We start from the raw sequence: 22,712 nt of genomic DNA on the forward strand, positions 1-22,712 counted from the left end.
TTTGGGATTTTATTATGTGCTCAGAACCTTATCTCAGAGAAAAATACAGGAAAAAAAAGAGAGCTCTGCTTTTCATCCTAGTTCATCTTTTGGAGATTCAACCTTGAATGGATCACTGCCAAGCCATAGCCTTCCACAGGGCAAGGAGTAATCGAATGATCAAGGGGTGTCTTCCACTGTCAAGCCTTTGAATCCACTGTCCACGTAGATATTTTCCAGGTTACCTTGCAGTCTGGGGAACTGACAGATAAGGACAGTCTCTCTGCTTGTTTCGGAATCCAGCTTAATGAAATAAGATTTCTGCATGAGAGGTGTCTCCACTGGGACATTCAAGGAGGGAAGGAAGAAGGATCATGGGACTAGGCAACATCCTCACAGACACAGACACAGGGAGATGGCAGGTCAATCTCAGCCAGGAGGGACGTTAAGGCAACATGACACCAGGATTCTGGGTGACTCCGACAAGGGATTGAATGATGTAGGACTGTGCTGTGAGAAAACTACTTCATTTTCAAGTCCCCTTCGACCCACCTAACCATGTCAGAAAAGACTGTGTGTTAACACATTCTGTGTGTGTTTATGTGTATTGTGTACATGTTCATGTGCCTGTGCACCTGCATGTGGTGGTCTGAAGTTAACCTTAGTTGTTTCTCCTCAGGTGCCATCTACCTTGTGTTTTGAGGCAGAGTCTCTCACCAACCTGCAGCTTAGCAAGTAGGCTAGGCTGGCTGGCTGGTGAACCCTAGTTCACCTAGATACCTGTTCCTGCCTCACCTGTGCTGGCATTATAAGCACGGGCTACCAAGTCAGGCTTTTTAACATGGGTTCTGGGGATCAAATTTGGGTCTTCATGCTTGTAAGGCAAGTACTTTACCATCTGAGCCACCTCCCCAGCTGTGCTCATACACTGTTTAAAGCCTCACTATAGCTCTCCATTTCTTTTAAACAAAGGCAAAACAAGTCTTAGGGTCAGAAACATCCAGAACCAGGTCTCTTAAGGCTAAATGACTTCTGCTTGGTGGCCATATGTTTATTTTGGAGTTTTCTATTTCATGGCAAGTGACTTGTTTGCCTTCATTTTTGTAGTGATATGAAGTTTCCTTTGCTAATAGTTTAAAGTGGAGATTTGTTACTTTAAGTAGCTTAAAATTAGTGCTCTGAGCAAACTGTGAGTGGGACAGTGGAGGCATAGAAAAGTCCAGAGAAGTCGAGAACAGGAAGGGAATTGCCCAGGGACTTGTCAGAAGTCTGGACTCTGGAGCTAAGGAGGAGGGAGCTGGATTCCTGCCCCTGTGGTTTAGTGGCTTTAGGATTCCCAGGCTGAAATTTAGGGTTGCACAAAGAGATGATGAAGGGAATGAAGGCTTCCAGCGAAGACCCTGGGGATTGCCATGCAGGGAAAGGCGGCTTCTGCCTCTCCTTCTTCCCTGAAGCCTGACCTTCCAGGAACAGGTGCAAGATCCTGAAGTACCCACCCACCCTCAGGTCTGGACTGATTCTGTTAAAAGCTCTTTCCTGCCACTAATACCTTGCTGAGACTCCTAAAGGCTGGGGTGAGGGAGAAGCTTGGTGTAAAACATTCACTGTATATGTGGAAATTCTACTATGTGGAGAGACTGGTGGAAGGAGCATTGGATTTGAGCCCAGAAGACTTTATTTATCTGTGTGTGCATGTACCCATGCAGGTGGGTGTGCACACATGCACGGTAAGTGTGTGGAAGTTAGAGGACAACTTTGAGTGTCATTCTTCTTGTGCCTTCCATGTTTTTGCTTGAGACAGAGTCTCTCATTGGTCAGGAACATCACTGTGTAGGCCAGGATAGCTGGCCCAGGAGCTTCCAAGGATCTGCCCATCTCCACCCCTGTCTCTCACCATCTCTGGGATTACAGGTATGTGCTACTGTGGCCTGATTTTGACTTGGTTTCTTGAACTTCAAACTCAGGTCCTCAATACTTACAAAGCAAGTCCTTTACAGACTGGGTCATCTTGTTGGCCCCTTGTGGCCAATGGTGGTGGAAGGAATTGCTTATTATTTAACTTCTCTGACCTTGAACATGAATGTTTAGGTGTGTGTGGATCTTTGCAGGGTGATCGTGAGAATGGACACCAGGACATTTCTGGCAGATGATGAGTCTTCAGTAAGTTGCTGTCCCATCGCCTTGCCTAAGTATTGCTCAGAACCTGCTGCCTGCTCATTGCTGCACCACAAGAGGCAGAGACTTGTGTTTGGGCTGTTCTGTTTCCAAGGAGCAACCTTGGTTGATATGCTGGTTAGAATGCTCAGCATGCCTGGCCAAAGGGCATTTGAGCACAGCTCTGCAGCTCAGGCTGGCAGCCCTTGACATCAGCATCATCTTGGCTTTACAATTTCCCCTTCTTGACCTATGGAAAAGAAATCCTATAGAGACATCAAAATCTACTTTTATTATATACTATGCACATCAATCGTGTATTCCACACAGACTGGATATTCTCAGGACACTTTCAGTTACAAGGGACAGACACGGGACATTATAGGATTAATCAACACCGGAAACTTTAAAGTCTATGAGAGTTTAGAACAGGAAGCAAAGTCACAAAACTGGAAAACCTGTAGTATCTAGGATTTCAGGCATGGCTGGGTCCTGGTGCTGAATGATATTTTCAGACCAGGTGAGCAATACAAACTATCTTGCATTTGTCACCCAAGGCAAAAGTCAAAATGGCTGCAGTCAGCAGGTGAGATGTCAGGATGGTGACACTCTTCTGTGATGACCAACTGGGTGCCATTGTCATTCCTAATGCCTAGTACTGATGGGTCACTCACCGTGACTGGATCTAGTGAAGTGGATGTAACCAGAGTTTTTTAGAAGGCTCACACTTTGAGGAGAAGCTGAAAATCTAGAACTTCTCAGAAGTTCCAGAGCCCTGAGGAACAGAGCACACAGTCTATAAGAACCATCAAATATGATGTACTAAGGCTGAAAGCAACAGTCTCAAACTTCCCACTGATTTCACGGGGGACTGCGTTGAGGCTCATGGCCATAGTGTAGTGTTAATCCCAGATTCTGTGTCTTAACTGAATGCTTTTCTTTTCTGCAAGGACATTTACTGGGGCTTGAACTGGGGCTTTATAAATGCTGGACAAACACTCTGCCACTGAGCCACATCCGCAACCCCTGAATATGCCTCTGACTGCTGAATCTAACCTATGTGCATCTTCTAAGGATTGAGACCCTTCTGGAAATGCCTAGGTGCCCTTAAAGAAGCGAAGGCAAGGCCACAGGAGTCCATTGAGTAGGCCCTACTGTGAGGACAGAGCAGGCAGATGGAGAGCCACAGGGCACTAATCACTGTTCAAGGTCCCAATCCTGTCTCCTGTGAGCCAGGGGCTGGACAGCTCAGATTCATAGCACTCTCTGGACTGAAGTATCTCTGGCTCCGGCTCACACTATCAGTGAAACCCCCACTAGATTATAGCACTGCTCTGATGCTGTCTACTTTGACGTCCCATCTGGGTCCTGGTTCACACTACCAGGGAATTGTCTTTATCTTGCTTTGGCCCCCAGGCGTCAGGTCTTGGAGGATGAATGTTTAAAGGATGCTTTGTTCCTTCCAATAATTACTAAAGGAACCAAGGCTCAGAGACAGAAATGGCTTGTCCAAGTTCACCAACATCAGGAGAGAGCCTTTGATCACTCACCCAGAGATCTGCTTTCTAGATTCTGGAATCCAGGGACATGGCAGTTTGCCCAGCTAGAGCATTTAATTTATGATTACAATGTTGTTTGTTTGCTTGTTGTGCTGGGAATTGATCTTAGGACTTGGTGCATATCAGGTGTGCTGGTTAGTTTCTGTCAATTTGATACAAACCTAGACATATCTGGGAAGAGGGAATCTTAATTGAGGAATTTCCTTTATCAGACTGGCCTGTAGGCAACTAGGTAAGGCATTTTCTTGGTTAATGATTGGTGTGGGAGGGACCAGACCCACTGTGGACAGTGACATCACTGGGCAGGTGGTCCTGGGTTGTATAAGAAAACAGGCTGAGCAAGCCAGGGAGAGCAAGCCAGTAAGCAGTGTTTCTCCTTGGCTGCTGCTTTAGTTCCTGCCTCCAGATTCCTGCCTTGGTTTCTTGCCATGATTTCCCTTGATGATGGACCCATAAGCTGAAGCAAACCCTTTCCTTTCCTCCTGTGGTGGTTTAAAAGAGTATGGCCACCATAGGCTCATACATTAGAATACTTAGTTCCCAGTTGGTAAAATTGTTTGGGAAGGATTAGGAGGTGTGGTCTTATTGGAGGAGGTGTGTCATTAGGAGATAGACTTGGAGGTTTTTAAAACCTTATCATTCTCAGTTAGTTCTCTCTCTGCTTTGTGCCTATGGATCAGGATGTAAAGTCTCAGCTACTTCTCCAGTGTCACACTTCCCTACCTGTTGCCATGCTCTCTGCCGTGATGGCCCTGGACTCTAACCCTCTGAAACCATAATCCCCCAATAAACCCTTCTTCTATAAGTTCCTTTGGTCATAATGTCTTAGTGCAGCTATTGAAAAGTAACTAAGATGCCTCCCTAAGTTGCTATGGGTCATGGTGTTCATCAGAGCAATGGAAAGAAAATTAGGACGTCAGGCAATCACTCTATCACTAAACCACATTTTTAGCCCAAATAATGTTTGCTGGTGTGTGAGTATGTGTGTGTGTGTGCGTGTGCATGCGTGCATGCGTACATGTGTGTGTGTGTGTGTGTGTGTGTGTGTGTGTGTGTGTGTGTGTGTGTTATTGCTGATTTCTGGTTTTGGTTTTTTGAGAAGGTCTAATGTAACTCAGGTCAGCATCAAACTCACTGTATGACTGAGACAGGTCCGGCCTTGAACTCACAATCCTCCTTCCTTGTTGTCTTGAATGCTGGTATTATGGGATGCATTCCCATACTTAGCTTCCATCTACTGGATTCTGCTTCTGCTATGTGAATTCCCAAGGAGACACAACCATCTGTTCACCCCAGACAGGACACTCATGGCAAACCTAAGCAACCACCCCACCCAGGTCTAGCTTGATGAACCAGACAGTTTATTAGGGTTACTGAACATACCATCTGCATTGCCCCAAATCCACCCACGGATGATGACTCAGGAAAGTTGTGTCCCTGGAGCCTCTGTGCATGACTATAGACAGCTCAGCTGAACAGTCTCCTTTGCTCACAATTATTACTGTCTTTATGACCTTGGAGAGAAGCCTGTAAGTCTTGTGAGTTTCAGGAGTCCCCTGAGCCTTGCAGTGTTCAATGACTTCTTCAATTTCATGAGTGTCTTTCCTTCTTCCTGGAGGGAGAGTTTCAGCTGACAGGAAACAGTGACCTCCATCTGCACCTGGATGATGTCTTTTCTTCAGTCCTGAGCATCCTCATGGTCTGGTCTCTCTCGGCAATGCCTGGTGGTGGCCCTCTAACCATGTGTTCATCTCCATCCTTGGTCATTGCTGAGATTCTGTGGCTGTGGGTGTTTGGCTTCTTGGGAGGAAGTACAGCTGAGTGTGCAAAAAGCTCTAAACTATTACATCCAATATACTCATGTAAGAGGCAATTGTGCTTTTATTTATAGAAACATTAAATGTTGTAAAACACTGGGGACATCAGCAGCAGCATCCCACAAGGAAAGGGACCTCACTAAGCTCACAGAACTGTTTGTTTCAAGACCCACTTGGGCTAATTCTGTCTTGGAGGAGAGAGGGTGTTAGCAGAGTCTTGCTTTGGCTCCATTGCATCTCTCTGAGTCCGGGGTGATGTTTTCATTTTGTTTTGGTTTTGTTTTCTGAGGAGTCAGCAGTGGATCTAATTAATGCCATCAAAAGCATGACATTTAATTAACTAAATAACATGTTGAGCTTAATGATAACACATTTCAGCACCCGGCGGGTGGCTATGGTCTCTGGGGCCATCTCTCCAAGGAGGCCTGTGATCTGATAAAGAGGAAAGAACCTTTCTCAACCACGTCAGCGGTCCTTAAGGAAGAGGTCAGGGGAGGCATGGCCTCATAGCCACCAAGAAGCATGCTCTTTTCATCCAGACTCTGAGTGGAGAGATCAAGACCATGAGAGCATCCAGCAAGGAGAGGCATGTGTGTGTGTGTGTGTGTGTGTGTGTGTGTGTGTGTGCGCGCGCGCGCGCGCGTGTGTGCGTGCGTGTGCGTGTGTGTGTGCGCGTGCGTGTGTGCGCGTGCTTGTGTAGGTTGACACTGGGTATCTTTCTCTACTGTACTGAACCTTGTTTTTTGAGACAAGGTCTCTCACTGAACCCAGAGATCACCTATCTAGCTAGACTAGCAGGGCAATAAGTTATAGTTCAACTTTGGGATTGCAGGTGTGTGCTGCCAGGCTTAGCTTTTTATGTGGGTGCTGGGCATTTGGACTCAGGTCTTTATACTTACACAACAAATATTTTCCTGTCTGAGCCACCTTCTCACCCCAGAATGCACCTTTCAAACATGTTTGGGCATCTAGAGGTGTAAATAAATGCAACTGTTTTCTCCATTGATATTCCAATGTCTTGGTTCTTTCCAGTTCTGCTGGGAAACCATGCAGGCACGACAGGCAGGACGTGGGAGGTGGGAGGCTTTCTCAAGCCGGCCTGCCAAGATCACAGGCGCTTTAAGCAGCAGAAGAGTGGATGTGAGTGCCCTCTTGTGGACACTGGAGAATCCACAGTGATACTCTTGGGACCCTCACCCAATGGGCTCAGACCCTTGAGACCGGAGATGAAATTTCCTGATGGAATTCCCTGGGTCATTGAAATGAATTTTCATGGATTGTTAATTAGAAGGGAAAGTATTAAGTCCTAAGAATTCACAGAGTCAGAGCAGACCCTGGAAGGTGGTTCCAAAGACACAGACATTCACTCTGTCAGCTCAACTGGTGGTTTCTTTGCTTCTTTTAGTTCCTCTGTGGGCAAGATGAATGGACCAGCTTGTATTTGACTTTGTAAGCTGCTTGTGATGGGTCCTACGATTTATATTTTAGAAAAGAGATAAATAGAGGATTGGAGAAGTGAAATAATTCATGAGGAGAGACAAATTTCAGAAGGACAGAGCCTCAGACCATTGTACTTCTCTTTCACCTTCCTTCTCCCCCACCCCTTGTCATCTCCCCATGGTGGATCACCTCTCTTCACGACGAAGGCACAAGCTCTGGGGACAGTGCCCTAGACCTCTTTAGTGGCCAATGTCCTGAGCTTAGACGATGTCTAAAGGGGTTCAATAAGTTGAGAGGGGAGCATTTAGTGGAGGGCTAGTGAGACTGTTCAGTACGTAGAGTGATTGGGGTGCACCCATGAGGACCTGAGTCTTGAGCCCCAGCATCTCTGTTAAAAGCCAGGCATGACAGTATGTGCCTGTAATCCCAGCACGATGGAGCTAAAGCAAGATCTCTGGAGCATACTGGCTGGCCAGACTAACCAAATTGATGAGTCCCAGGTTCAGTGAGAGACCCTGTCTCAGAAAGTAAGTGAGTGGGGCTGGAGAGATGGCTCAGCTACTAAGAACACTTGCTGCTTTTCCAGAAGATGCTGAGTTCAGTTCCCAGTACCCACGCTGGGCAGCTCACAACCACTGGCAGTTCCAGCTCCAGAGATCCAATGCCTTCTTGTGGCCTTTATGAACACTCTCACACATGTGGCATACACACACACACACACACACACACACACACACACACACACACATAAAATAAATAAAAAGAATCTTAAAAAAAATAAGATGGAGAGCAGTTGAGCAAGACACCCACTGTCAACTTTGTGCATGCACACTCTCACACATGCACATACACAGAGACATGTATACCCACACAGATACAGAACACTAAGCACAGGGTCGGGCAGTGGTACTCAGTGCTATTTAATTGATGTGCCTTCCATGAGGGCACAGTAGTATTTTCTGGTGGCTGGAACACAGTAGGTACTCTGTCCTATTCACAACTGTTTATTAGCTGAAAGATGTTACCCATCTTCTTGCAATAGGTCTACTCCAACAGGACTATGGAATGGCCTAAGCTATTTTTATCTAATTTGAACATGTGCTTCCCTTCAAACTGGGGCAGCACTGGGGGCAATATTTGCATGACCTATGTGTATACTTTGAGAAACAGAACAGCTGGCAGGGAGGTGGGAAAGCAGTTGTTTCTGACCAGAAGGCACCTCGATGCAGGATTTGGCTCTGCTCAGCATGCAATGGGGCATCCTGGCTGGGTAAGATGGGAATGAATTTTTGTCCCTTCTCCTGCATGTCTTTTTTGTTCCTCTGCTCCCATCATGCAAAGGCTGTTGAGGACTTGGATGAGTCCTCAGATTGTCCCCATTACATGTGCACATGCATGTGCGCACATGTTCACAGCAGTCTCGGGGCTTTCGGTATTCCAGTCACCATGAGATTGTCACCAGGGAGCCTGGTGTTGCTTGCAGCCATGTCAGGATGAAGAATGAGCCTGGCTGTCATGGTTGGCTGCTGCTGCTGGTGGGGGCGGGGCAGCTGTCGCTTCTAGATTGAATGCCTGGACCCTTGCATGGAAACTGCTGGTGTGAGTGAAAAGAAGCAGAGAATGTTGGTGAGGGGAAGACAGAGTGGGAAAGTGACAAATCCCTCCCACCATCTTTGGAATGGTCCCCAGAAAAAGACAGTCAGTCCTGTGCCTGAAGGGTGCACCAGCTTCCCCAGGGTGCGCTCCTCCTGCTGCTGGCTGTACTTACCTTTCTTCCTTGCTTGCCAATATCATTTTCTGGATTTTGCCAGTTGTCTTTTGTTGCAGAGAGAAGGAGATATGACTGGAAGTAGTGATGGGAAGGTTCTGTCAGATAACCGAAATGGAAGCTCTGTGGAATTGGGATTTGGGGGTCACAGCCCTCACAGTCCCCATGAGGGTTTCTGTTGTTTGACCCCAAATGTCTTTGATGATTTTGGCTAGAGGTGGCAAATGGGTCTGCATGCCACTCATGGATGGAGTCGGTTCATCCCCCAGAGTGTTGTTTTCTGTCAGTTCCAAACGTGAACTCTTGGCTTCTTTTGGACAGCCCTGCTCTGCCTTCACTTTTGGCAGCCATCTGTGGGTGATGGAGGGCTCCGACCTGCTTTAAATAGGTCAAGGATCTTCTCATTCCACACAGCCTCCATCTTGACCCTCTGACCAGTCCAGACCCTGTAACACTTGGTGAATCAATAGTTGGTGACTCCTGATCCAGGCTAACCTCTTCACTCTGGAAGTTCAGAGAGAGTGTGTGGCTAACCAAGGTCACACAGCTTTCCTCAGAGACTGTAGAGGCTCTGTTTATATAGTGTGGTCTGAAAGGGGCCCAAGAAGGAGCATATCTGACCCTACTCTATTGCCAAGATTCTTTATTCTTCACGGCTTCTACTTATTCTTGAAGTTAAGCCTCATAGCTCTGCCTTTAGGGCTGGATGGGTGGTGTCACCACTGGGAGAAGAGTTGGAATCTCCAGTACTGTATCCTAGGGGGTTATGGGCCTGAGTCTCCTCAGTCAAGAGCAGAGGAAAATAAATGCATGTGTTCTCCTTTGCTTGTTTTCTTGTGCTCAGCTCAATTTCTCTATAGTGTGAATCTCTTGCCTAGGGAATGGTGTTGCCTACAGTGGGCTGAGTCTCCCCACACTGATTAACTTATTTAAGACAATCCCTCACAGACAGGCCCACAACCCAACCCAGTGTACACAGTCCCTCACTGAGACTCTCCAGGTGATTCTAGGTTGTGTCAAGCTGACAGTCACAGCTATTGCAGGGTTGAACTGGTGAAATAATGGTCTGTGCTGGGAATTATTGTAGACAGACTCAGACCCTAGAGAATCCCAGGATAATGCTCTGCCCAATTGGCCATCCTGTGTACTCTAGGTTAAAGCCTAACAAGATAATAGAATTAAGTAAAATGCAAGTGGCTTCCCCTGTATCAATGCCTCTGTTGGGTCTCACCTCTGTAGAAGTCACAGATATAAAGGTTCTTCTGTGTCCTGCCTAGCACTTTCTTTGTGCCATGGAGAACTTGCATCCTGTAGTTTGATTCAGATGTTAGCAGACCACTTGTGTTGGTCAGTGCAGTTTCACTGAACACTGGAACTTGCTTTGCAAGTTGACATGGCTGCTCATGGTCAGCAAACACATTCTGTACAAAGACCATGTGGCAGTTGTTTTAGGTTTTATGGGCCTCAGAACCTCTCTGTGCTCCTCCTTCCTTCTCTTTCAAACACTGTTTTACAAGTGTAAAGACCATCCATAGCTCACAAGCTACACAAAAGCAGGTAGTGGGACAGATGTAGCTTATGACTGCAGCTTGTTTGCCCAGGGTTTTGCTAGCCAGGTCTCCCCTACAAGGGAGGACCTATGAGGAAGGTTGAAATAGATCTCCATGGGGCACTTTTGGTGTTAATTGGAGTTTATCTGCAGGATAGGCGTGGGGGTGAAATCATTGAGATTTCTTTTTAATTCTGGACAGGCAGTCCCTCAACTTTCTCATCTGTGGATGAGATGAGAAATCTGTGGGAGGGGCTTGGGATGTAGCTCAGTAGATAGGGTGTTTGTTTAGCATAAGAAGGCCTTGGGTCATCTCAACACTTGGGAGATAGAACCAGGAGAATCAGGTCATCCTTAACGATATAGCAACCTTGAATCCAGCATTAAACAAAACAAAACAACCACAAAACCCCAAACCAGCCAAACAAAACCAACCAAACAAAATACAAATAAGGAAGCATACAACTACAAAGAATTCCAGTAGAAAGTGGTCCAGAGTCCCTGGCAGTCTGCAGGTAAAATAGGGTTAGGTAGTCCTGTGCCAGCAAATCTCTGTTGTTCTTTCTTGAAGATGTTGCCCCTGGAGGCTTAGATGGGACTCGTTTGGAGATACAGAACTGAAACAACTCAAGTTCTTCCAGGTGCTAAGGAGGCAGAGAGCAGGACACAGCCCCCAGCAACCTCAGGGTCGCCTTGGCCTCATTTCTTCTGCTGTTCTTGCTCCTTCTTGGGATAAGCTCCTTTTCCCAGTGGGGTGTATAGCGTGTAGGCTTTCCTTCCTCCATACAGATCTCTTCCTCATGTCCCCATGTTTTGTTTTGTGATCCACTGAGTTTATCTAGGGGCATCTCTGTGACTGTGGGTGTGGCAATGTCCAGTAGAGCCTAGTGGGCTCAGTAGTAGCTACATGCCTAAATATAATGACTACTCTCTCCCCAAATTCTATCAATACATAATAGTTCATCAGGGAAGGTTAGTGTCCCACAGCTCTCATCATCTGTGACTGATAGTTGACAGGTCTGGTCTTCTGCAGGCCCAGTGTAGACACCACAGATTCTGTGAATTCATGATTTTAATGACTGTGTCATGTCCAAAAGATGGCATTTTGTAGTCCTTCTCCCTGTCTTCTGGCTCTTATATTGTTTCTTCTTCTGTAATATTCCTTGGATATTATAGGGGGCAGTATAAATATCTTGTTTAGGGCTGAGCACTCATTCATAGCACCTTGACCAGCCAAGAGTTTCTGTATTTACTGGCATTTATTGTAAAGAGCTTTTTCTGATTAATGCTGGGAGTAGCATGGGTGTAAACATAAATATTAAGATGGCAGTTTGATGTTGTGTCAATTTAGCTGAACAGTATCCTAAGCTCCACCCAAAGGGTCTTATGATTTACGCCATCAAGGGCTTTTTGACTAGGCTTAGAGTACAAAATCTTTCCTGCAGAGTGGGCTTCAAATCTAATTAGAGAGTGGTTGGTTGCCTACACAATAGTTGTGCCACTATTACTGCAGTGGCCACACCCTGGCCAGCATGTTGGTATTGCAGTTTGTAGGTTTCACATCTGGGTGATACTACTGATATTTTTTCTCTCCTAGAAGCCTGCATAGAACTTCCTGGCATCATGAAAGCTACCCAGCAGGGATGAAGTTTCCAGCTTAGTTGCATTTGATTTCTCTCTAGCTTGCAACCAAGTTATGTGGTATCTTTACCAACAGGGTCTTAACCTAGTTCTGGTGGGAAATCAAGAGGAATAGCAAGAGCCTGTATGGCATTTGCTTTTCTTGGTCTGGGTTACCTCACTCAGTATAATTTTTCTTTCAGTTTCATCCATTTACCAGCAACTTTAATAATTTAATTTTTCTTTACAGCTGAATAAAATTCCATTGTGTATATCTACCACATTTCCTCTGTCCACTTATCTGTTGATAGACATACAGGCTGATTCTGTTTGTTAGATATTGTGAACAGAGCAGCAGTGAACATGGATGAGCAGGTGTCTCTATTAGATATGGAGTCCTTTGGGACTATGCCCAGGAGTGGTATGGCTGAGTCATGTGACAACCTCCACACTGGTTTCCATAGTGTTTGTATCAGTATACACTCCCACCTGCAGCAAACAAGGGTTCCTTTTCCCCCTCTTCCTCATCAGCATTTTCTTTGTTGCCACTTGATTTCTTGATGTTAGTCATCCCTACTGGAGTGTGAATGAATCTCAAAGTAGTTTTAGTTTTCCTTTCTCTGGTGGATAATGATGTTGAACACTTAAAAATAATCACTTTAGTCATTTATGATTCTTCTTTGGGATTTCCCTGTTCAAATCTATAACTAATTTTTGGATTGCATTGTTAGTTTTTTTCATGTGTTGTTATTTGAGTCCTTTGTGTATTCTTGACTTTAATCTTCTGTTGGATGAATAGCTGGCAAAGATTTTTTGTTTCCTTCTGTAGGCTGCCTCTTCACTTGAATGAGTGTTTTGCTATACAGAAGTGTGTTTTAGTTTCATGAAGTCCCATTTGTACATTGTTAGCCTTATTGAGAGTGACCAGAGTCCTATCTAGAAAGCCTTCACATTTTCCTGTATCTGAAAGCTTTTCTCCACCACCCTTTCTTCCACTGGTTTCAGAGTTACAAGTTTAACAGTGAAATCTTTGATTCAGTGGAAGCTGCAGGTTTGTGTGTGTGTGTGTGTGTGTGTGTGTGTGTGTGTGTGTGTGTGCAAAATGAGAGAGAAAGATCTAGTTTCATTCTTCTGCTTGTGGACATCAGTCTCCTGTCACTAGCCTGGCCTTGAAATCTCTGCCTAGCTAAAGATGACCTTGAGCTTTGGATCCTCTACCTCTTCAGTACTGAGATTACACCACCATGCCCAGTTTTATGTGATACTGAGGAGAAAACCCAAGGTCTGTGTATGATACGTAAGCACTTTAATGCTTGTCTACACTCTCAGCCATTTATTTATTTATTTAAAAATTTCCCCCCAAGATAGAGCTGTGTAACAGCTCTGGCTCTCCTGGAACTCATTTTGTAGACCAGGCTGGCCCCAAACTCACAGAGATCTGCCTCTGCCTCCTAAGTGCTGGGATTAAAGGCATGAGCCGCCACCACCCAGCTTATTTTTTATTTTTTTAAGGAGAGAAGATTACATTATGTTAAAGATCTCCAGTTGGTACCCACAGATGATTTTGCTTGGCTCTCAGAGGGTTTTAAATATTCAACTTAGTCATCAGCCTTTAAAGCTTGGAAGGGTTCACAGATCTCCAGATACCATTTTGTGTTTATGGAAATCATAGGCCCCTCATTGCAGTACAGTTATCCCTATCTGATGCACATTCTTTTGGGGGTCCTGCATTCCCTTGGCCTTTCTTACCACCTTCCCACTTAGCTCATTGCCCTCAGCTGCCTGGATCACAGGGGCATGGAGATCTGCTTAACATAGGCTTGTTTCTGCATGAGGACAATGGGGCCTGGAAGGCTTACAACCTCTTTTCAGCCAGAGAGGAAGTAGACATATTGGCATTTGGCACACACACAGGTGGATAACAGTGAGGAAACTAGGAGATAGGTCTTGACTCTTTCTCCATCATTTTCTTCTTTGTCTTGTACCTTGCCCTCTCCCAGACCTACAGCAATCTATTCCCTCTTTTGATGACAATGACACAAAGGACAGCTATTATTTAGTGAGTGTTTAAGTCAGGCATCCCCAGCTACGTAATTATTCTGAGTTCTATATATTATCACTGTAATTTTCTTTAGAAGAGGAAGTTAATAGTTTGTGGCTACGTATTCATTATGCAGCAAGGCCAAGATCTGAACTCAGATCTACCTGCCACCAAATCCCCTGTTCAGAACCATCAGAGCCAGACAGGGGTCAGCTCCTTGTCCCATTAAGTAACCCTGATGTGTGGATGGGGAAAGATGAATCTTTTATCTGAAATGGATGCTCATTTCACATTCTGTAGGCACGAGACCCCAGTGAACAAACACATCATTAACTGGGATGCTTCAAGCAATGCCCTTACCGAGGAGTAGTGCCAGCCCTCTGGAGAGGTCAGGGGGCAGCATTGTTATGAGACAGGAAGCTCCAGCTGTCATGATGGATGAGGTGAGGAAGCGATATGGATCTCAATGTCAAGGAGAGGTGAGGAAATAGCTGGCCTGTGCCCTCTGCTGAGTCCCATGGCTGCTCCTCTTGGTGCAGTTTGATTCAGTGAGATCAGGCTGGCTGAAACATGACGCACTTGTATGATTTCAGGTTGACAGACACCATAGAGATCACTTGGACCCTTTGTTACAGGGGCAATCATTCCTCTGAAAGCCCCAATAGGCAGTTTCTACCCTATGCTTAGATGTCTAGAGATGGCCAACTCAGTGCTCCAGGAAACAAACCTTTTCACACTTTTCTATGTATATGTATATAGGTATGCCTTAGTGTCTATATGCAGGTACATGTGTGTGTGCTAGTGCATGTGCATGTATAGGCATGTATATGCACGTTGAGGTCATAGATCAACCTTGACTGTGGTTTCTCAGGTGCCACCCGTTTTGTTTTGGAAGACAGGGTCTCTTATTGGTCAAGAACTCTCCAAGTAAGCTAGACTGGCTGGCCATGGAGCCCCAGTGACCCAACTGTCACTGTCTCCTCAGTCCTGGGATTATACACTCATGACACTAGGTTGGATTTCTTCATTACGTGGGTTCTAGGGACCAAACGCAGGTCCTTATGCTTACAAAGCAGACACCATGCTAACTGAGCTGCCATTCTCAGCCCCTCTTTTCCATTTTTAAAGGAAGTTCTTTGGATCAGAATCAAACTCACCTACACATTTAATCTTCTTTTCATTGTGCTGCTTGTTAGACCCATGTGGACTGTCTCCCCTCTTCTGCAGATGTCAACCCTTCAAGTTGCATTGTGGTAAATGTCTTCACACCAGGTTGTCACTCCTTGGCCATAAATATCCACACTTGATTAACTGCCCTACATAAAAGAGTTTGCAGGTTCCTAGCCATCTGTGCTGATTTTTCTGTTTGCTCCTCCCACACACATCCATTTCTTCTTTCCTTTGCCCTTATCCCTACTCCAGGAGACTGACCCTCCAGGATGGTTCTCTTGAGTGCTTTTGCAGGTTGGTGCCATGTGGAGCTAAGTTAATACAGTTCAGGAAGGCATGCAGGAGGTAGGTAAACAAAGGGCGTGGGGGCTCTCTTTCCTCCTTTTCTTCTTTAGGGAGACCCTGTGTGACCACGCCCTCTATCTCTGTGGTCCCCGATGGACAGCCTAGTGGATATAAACATGGCTCATGGCTCTCCTTGGGTTCTCGTCATCCTTTTCCTGTGCTGACTGCCCTTTTGGCTCTGTGATGGCAAAGGTTTTCCTCTGTTGCTTTTCTCTAAGTGCCTCAGTTTTGGTTATCTGTCCTTTAACATGGCCTGTGCATCTACCAGTGGATTTTCTACCTTGGTTATCTGTCCTTTAACCTCATCTATGCATCTACCAGTGAATCTTCTACCTCAATTTCCTCGTTTTTACCACTGTCTCTGTTGTCTACTGTTGAATTTGTTCATGTGTTATTTTTATTTCTCAGCTCCCCAAGCCCTGAGCCAAGATCACTGCATTTGATGTTAGCCACTGGCTCACACAGCATGTTCTGGGCTTGTGGTACACTGGAACTGTTCTTTAATCTTCTTATGAGACCAGATGTCCGGCACATCTTTAGGGTATCACTTGGTTTAGGATAGCACTTGGTTTTAAGTGCTGCTTATGCATTAAATAACAACCATGTGCAAGTTTGTTTCCTTCTTTTGGTCTCAATTTTCAGCATCTGTAAAATGGTATAATAATTCAAAAATCATTATTATGAAGATCAAGTAATTCATATCATTATCATTTAGTGCTGAACACTTGGTAAACCTTTGGTAAATGTGGTCTTTATCATCAAAACATCATGCTTTACATCCCCACATGAGCTTTTTGATCTAAATGCCTCTTTTTTTTTGGGCTTTTTGCATTGTCCTAAAACCTGTACATGACTGAGGATGCTGCTGTTGCTGCTGCTGTAACCCTGATAGATATTGTCCTCTGAACCTTGATGCTTTAAGTGTGAGTCATAGACTCATGGCAGGAGTGTCACTGGAGAGTTTGTTTGGGATTTGGAGCTCCAGACCCTGTTCTGAACTTGCTGAGTCAGGGTCTGTGCGCTAACCTAGCAATTCCTGTGTGCTTTGATGTTTAAAGTCCCAAGATGGTAACATCTGCAGGCTCTGAATCACAGCTGTCAGCTGGCGTGGAGAGCCTTTCCCACCAATCACTCACTTTCAAGGTCACCAGAGCCTCTGGTATTGCAGCTCAGCTAAGTACCACTGTGTTTCCAAGTGTTCTGGGTGGGATGTGGGGAATGGTGGTTTTCCCTGCTGGGTTTGGAGAGGGATCAGCCATGTTTTGAACCTGTATCTGACTGTAAAGGTTTGCTGTGAGAACAAGGTCAGCTAACCTCCCTACAGCATTTGGAACAGGGTCGGACACAAAAAGTCCTATTTTCCTCCTTTCCATGGGCCCCAGGAACCCAATCTCTGAAGGAGAAGCCTTTGATGTTCCAGGAAGATTCACTTCAAACAGGAGTGGACGTTAGGGTTTCTTTGAAAGCTGATATCAGCATCAGTTCTGGGCATGATGGCACGCAGCTGTGATCTTTGAATTTGGGAGGATGAGGAAGGAGTGTTACTATGAGTTTGAGGCTAGTTTGGGCCATGTAGAGAAACAGGGTCTTCAGTCTCAAAAGCAAAAAGTAAACAAAAGTAAACAAACAAACGTCATCACCAGCAACAAAGCTACACTCATGTTTCATGGTGCCCTGAGTGCTTGGCCTCATCACTCTGACTGTACACTTCTGAATATAGGCTATGTTTGACCAGATAATTGTAAATGGAAGTATGGCATCATCAAGAAATAAAGATTATTGACATATAAATTTGAATTAGATACCACTGGCACACATTGTATAGACACAAATATTTCTAATACGGCTGATGTCCAGGTAAGGATAAGGCTGAGGCTATACCAATAATAGCAAGAGAGATGGCATTCTCTGCTCAGTAGCTGGACACTTCATCTCAGCCACTCAAAACCACATCAGATGACACTGGAGATCCAGCCCTTCCTTCCTCCAGAGGTGTAGATCTGGAGTCCAGCTGTCTAGTCAGATGCCAGGGGTGGCTTTGCAGCTGCCATAGCTCTTAAAAATATTATTATGTTTACTTGTCGTTTTATGCATGCATGCATATGGGTGTGTGTGGCATGGCGTACATGTGAAGGTCAGAAGACAACCTTCAGGAGTCTCTCTCTCTACCACGTGGACCCTGTAGGGGGAGAGAGTCAGACTCAGGACACCAGGTTTGGTAGCAAGTGCCTTTCTCAACTGGCTCATCTTGTGATCCACTACTGCGACTCTTGAGAAGTTACCCCACATTTCTCTGTGCCCCCATTTTCTCTGTGAAAAGCTTCAGGGAATCATGATGGTATGCAGATAATAATGGAATCTGAGAATAGATTTCTAACAGACCATGCCTGCTTCAGACTTCACACATTTAAAACCCATTCTCCCTCAGGACCAGCACTGCTGATATTGTAAGAACTAAGATCATATGGATAATGTATAAATCCTTTAGTTTATAAGCTTTAAAATGATGTGATATTTGCCCATCAAGGGGGTCAGTGGCAGATTAACATGATTTTACAGTTTGCAAATAAAATGAGATTTTAGGATTCTATCACAGTAAGGCAAATTTATTCAAAGTTTACTTGTCCCACATTGGGCACTTAGGGCTTTGAAAAATACATGCATCATGCAGGTGAAACACATTTCATATCTCCTTGTCTCCAATATCAGCAACTGTTTATTTGTTATTTATGAAGTATACTGTGGTATTTAATTTTTGCAACTCTTCAATGAGGTCAGTCTATCAGTAATTTATTTAAATGTGACAAATTACTCCCAAGCCCAGAAGCTTAAAACAGTACATACTTGTGATGTCATATTTTTTAGGGCTCAAGGATTTTAAAAATGAGGACCTGGATGATGTTTCCAGCTGTGAGAGTTTTGTAAGGGTGCAGTTACAGTTGGACTGTCATCTAAGGCTCAGACAAGGCTGGAAAGTTCTTCTGAAATCTCTTATGTAGTTTGTGGAAGGTCTCCACTTTTACTGGCTATCAACAGGAGACTTCTGTTCCTCACCACTTGGGCATCTCCATGTGACCATGGTAACCCACATCAGGATCCCCTGCCTAGGGAATGGTACCAACCACAATTGGTTGTGTCTTCCCATATCAATTACCTTAGTTAAGACACTCTCCTACAGACATGCCCATGGGCTAACTTATTGCATGCATTCCTCCATCGAGATTCTTTCACTTCCAGTGGGCTTGGACTGCATGTCATACCCCTTCTTAAGAGCAAGAATTCCACAGTGGACCTCAAGCTGGGGTATGTGTAGATGCTTCTTGATGTATGAGGCTGTGATGATCATTATTCATAGAAAATATTCTAAGAGGAAGTACATTTATTTCCACCTACCAGGCGTCTTCACTTTACAGCTCTGTACTGGAGCAGGCCCATTGGTTGCTTTGGGTCATGTGACTAATGCCTTAACACTGCTGCCCAGCAACATGAGACAGCATTATACTGCTTATCACTAGCCTGGGAAAAGACCCACACTTGAAGTCCCAAGTACCATTTCGACTGAGTGTTGATAGTTGTGCCACCATCTGTTGCCATGGGAACATGAGAACTGAAAAGCAGGAACTAGGACTTCAAATGAAGTATGTGGTCTTATAAGAGTAGCAGAGATTTCTGCAGTCTCAACTCTTATGGCACCTGTTGCCTTCTGTGAGGGTTATTTTTGAATGTCAATTTGACTGGATTAAGAAATACCCAGGGACTGAGCTGGAAAGACAACTTGGTAGTTAAAAACAGCGGCTGCTCATTCTGCTCATTCAGAGAACCTGGGTTCGATTCCAAGCACCCACATGGTGGCTTGAAACTGTCTGGAACTCTACTTCCAGGGAATATGATGCCTCTTCTGTGGGTACCAGATATGTATGTGTTGCATATACACACATGTAGGCAAAACACCCATACACATGAAAAGTTTAAAAAATGAATATCTAGGGTTTTAATGAAGTTCACCTATGGATGTGTCTTTAGGAGTGATTCTAGAGAGGACTACCTGAGGAGTGGGGTCCCATCCTTACTGAGTGATGGAGGTGTCATACATAGGCTACATGAAAAAAAATAAAAGGAGAAAGCAAGCTGAGGACTGATTCACCTGGCGGGTGCCGTAGACCAAGCTACGGTCATTATCATGTGTGCCGGCTAGTTCTGTCAACCTGACGCAGGCAGGAGTCATTTGGGAAGAGAGAGCCTCAGTTAGGAAAGTGCCCCCACCAGACTGGCCTGTGGTTCATTTTTTTTTTTGATTGATAATTGATGTAGGAGGGCCCAACTCATTGTGGGCCATGCCACTTCTGGGTTGGTGGTCTTGGGTTCTATAAGAAAGTGGGCTGAGAAAGCTATGAAGAGCCAACTAGTAAGCAGCAGCACTCCTCCACGGCCTCTGCTCCAGTTCCTGCCTCCAGGTTCTTGCCCTGAATTCTTGTCCTGGTTTCCTTCAATGATGACTTATGTAAGCTGTAAGGCAAAACAAACCCTTTCATCCTCAAGTTTCTTTTGGCCATAATAGAAATCCTAGCTAAGATGCCATGCCTTCTTACCATGATGGACTGTATCCCTCTGAACTGTGAGCCAAAATACCCCCTTAAGTTATGTATTCTCTCTCTCTCTCTCTCTCTCTCTCTCTCTCTCTCTCTCTCTCTCTCTCTCCCTCCTCCACTTCATATACATTTCCCCCCATGATTTCTTTTTCCCTCATTTATTTTTCTGGCAGACCAAATGGTCAACTTATAACCTCCGGGGTTGATTTCTGCCCGCTCTTTTGTTGGGCCCCACTGAGGATCAAGCAATTTGTCTTCACAGAGGGAGATCCTCCACGATGTTCATCAGAGGAGGCCACATGGAGTATTAGACAATCTGGGTGGGGTGTGACAACCAGGCAGAGCCTGTGGCAGACACTGGCTGTCTTTCATGTTCAAAAATGGAGAGCTTGGCTTTCCCTCTTCCTGAACTGTGTCCCTTTGTGGCGAGCTATGTCTCAGTTGCCTCTGAAGCGGCCCTTCTTTTATCTATAACATAGCACCCTCCTCTGTGAAAATGTTCCCATCCCTGACCCCCAATTCACCCCTTCCCACAATAGCATTCTTCCGAGTCCACTCCACCCATAGGATGGCCTCCAGCATGGGTCTCTCCTTGGTGGCTCCCAGAGGGGGCCTTCTTGTTTTAAGGTCTGCAGGGTCATGGAGAGACCAATGTCACCTCCTTCCCTGGAGGAAAATGAGCACCATGTCTGCTAACAAAGGGCTGTCCTTTCTGTTTGTACATCACACTGCCAGGCAGATATATCTCCCGTTCTCTTCTATTTCAAAGCCAAGTTTCGCCCGCTTTCTGCCTTTGATGCCCGGCTTTTCTCCAGTGCCGTGTTCCAAGTACAGCCATGGGGTGAAGGTCTCTGGAATCATGACTTCCTCATTGCCCTCCCTCCTGGTCATCACTCCCAGCCAGATCAGCCTGCTTGCTCTATTTTCATTGCCACCTTAGTCTCTGTCTCCTTCAGTACCTCCACAGTGTCACTGTGGCCTGTCAAATCGAAAGTGTCTGGGGGAGTTGAGGAGCTGGTTCAGTGGCTAAAGTGCTTGCTATATAAGCATGAGACCTCGAGTTCAGATCCCCAGCACCCACATAAAAAGGCAGGTGTGGTAGTGCCCATGCCTATAACCCCAGCACTTGGAGAGGAGGCAGAGGTAGGAAGATCACTGGGGCTTGCTGGTGGCCAGTCTAGCTAAAAATATGTGACTTCCAGGCTCACTGAGAGAGCCTGGCTCATGGAGAGAAGGCAGCGAGCAATACAGGAGGACAGCTGATGTCCCCTCCAGCCTTCAGATGCGTACATGAGCTGTGTCCATGCACACACATGCCAACATCAAGGAAGCTAGCTGAGCAGGAGCAGAAGCAAGCGTGCAAGGATGCCTTTATTCTCTCGCTGCTCTTGACCATGGATGTGGTGTGACTAACTGCTTGAGTTTCTGCATTGACTCCCCTCAGTAATGGACAGTAACTTGGTGGTGTCGGCTGAGCAAATCCTTTCTTCCCTTGGCTGCTTTTGGTCAGGGTATTTTATCACAGCAACAGAAATGAAACTAGAACGCATTTTGTTCTGAAAACCCTTTCTTGTTCCCAAATTTGTATTATAGCATCTCTCTTTTCCTTTTTTTTTTCGTTTTGTAGTACTAGGTTGAATCTTGGGCTCTCCTCTTGCTAGCTAGCTAGATATTCAGCCATTGAACTCTAGCCTCAGCCCTCTCTTTACTTTAAAAATCATTTATTTTTATTTTATGTTGTACGAGTGTTTTGCCTTCATATATGTTTGAGCACCAAATGCATGAAGCACTCATGGAGGCCAGAAGTAGGTGTCAGATTCCCTGGAACCTGAGTTACAGATAGCTGTGAGCCACCGTGTGGGTTCTGGGTAGTAAACCAGGTCCTCTGGCAAAGTAGCCAGTGCTCTTAACTGCTAAGCCATTTCTCCAGCTCTCTCTTTTTACTACTTAAGGCTGTGTTTTATTCAGTTGTCCAGGATAACCTGGAACTCTGTGTGATCCAAGTTGGCCTTGAACTTGTGACCCTTCTATCTCAGCCCCTATATGTGTCTGGATGGTAGATATGTGTCAGGGCTATCTGGCATTTGAGCTCCGTGCTTTACACCACTCCTATGTTGTGTCATTGGTCTCGCTATTATTTCTAGACATGGGACAATAGGTCTTATTTTGACATTTTCAGCCCTAACAAGGACGCTGATTATAGCTAATTTTTACTGATTGCATATTTGGTCATGAGTTTTGTGTTGGTAGGTCCATGCCTGCAACCCGTATTAGAACACAACCCTCTGAGGTAAGAACTGTGTTTGCTACACCTTGGGTGGAAGGACAGAGGCCTAGAGTGATATATAGTTCCCACAAGTCTCTTAGCTAGAAAGAGACACTGGGACTCACATAGCCAGTGTAGAACTGGGTCTTCTCAGGAGGTCTAGTTCCACCACAATTAGGTGCTGAATGACTGAATCTTTCCCTGAGCTTTAGAGATGCAGCAGCATTGACTCTGGGTTTGAGAAACATGTTGGGGAAGGGTAGGGAGAGAAGGCTCAGTCAGTAAATTGTTCGCCTCACAGTCATGAAGACCTGAGGTCAGATCCCAGTCACTAATGTAAAAGGCTGGACTTGGTGGCACATGGAATCCCTGTAGCCCCATAACACTGTAACATAGGTAGCACTGAAACCCCTGT

The 22,712-nt window shown here is 45.4% G+C and overlaps 1 long non-coding RNA gene across 1 annotated transcript; it reads right to left on the reverse strand.

The window, feature by feature from the left end:
* Positions 1-15,821: 15,821 nt before the first annotated feature.
* On the reverse strand, positions 15,822-19,011 carry LOC131916036 (uncharacterized). Its single transcript, XR_009380494.1, has 2 exons — positions 18,836-19,011; positions 15,822-16,087 (listed from the first exon to the last, which is right to left on the reverse strand). It is a non-coding gene; the product is annotated as an uncharacterized LOC131916036 (long non-coding RNA).
* Between the last annotated feature and the right edge of the window lie 3,701 nt (positions 19,012-22,712).

This window comes from Peromyscus eremicus, chromosome 8a (assembly GCF_949786415.1).
Source record: "Peromyscus eremicus chromosome 8a, PerEre_H2_v1, whole genome shotgun sequence".
NCBI classification, from domain to species: Eukaryota; Metazoa; Chordata; class Mammalia; order Rodentia; family Cricetidae; genus Peromyscus; species Peromyscus eremicus.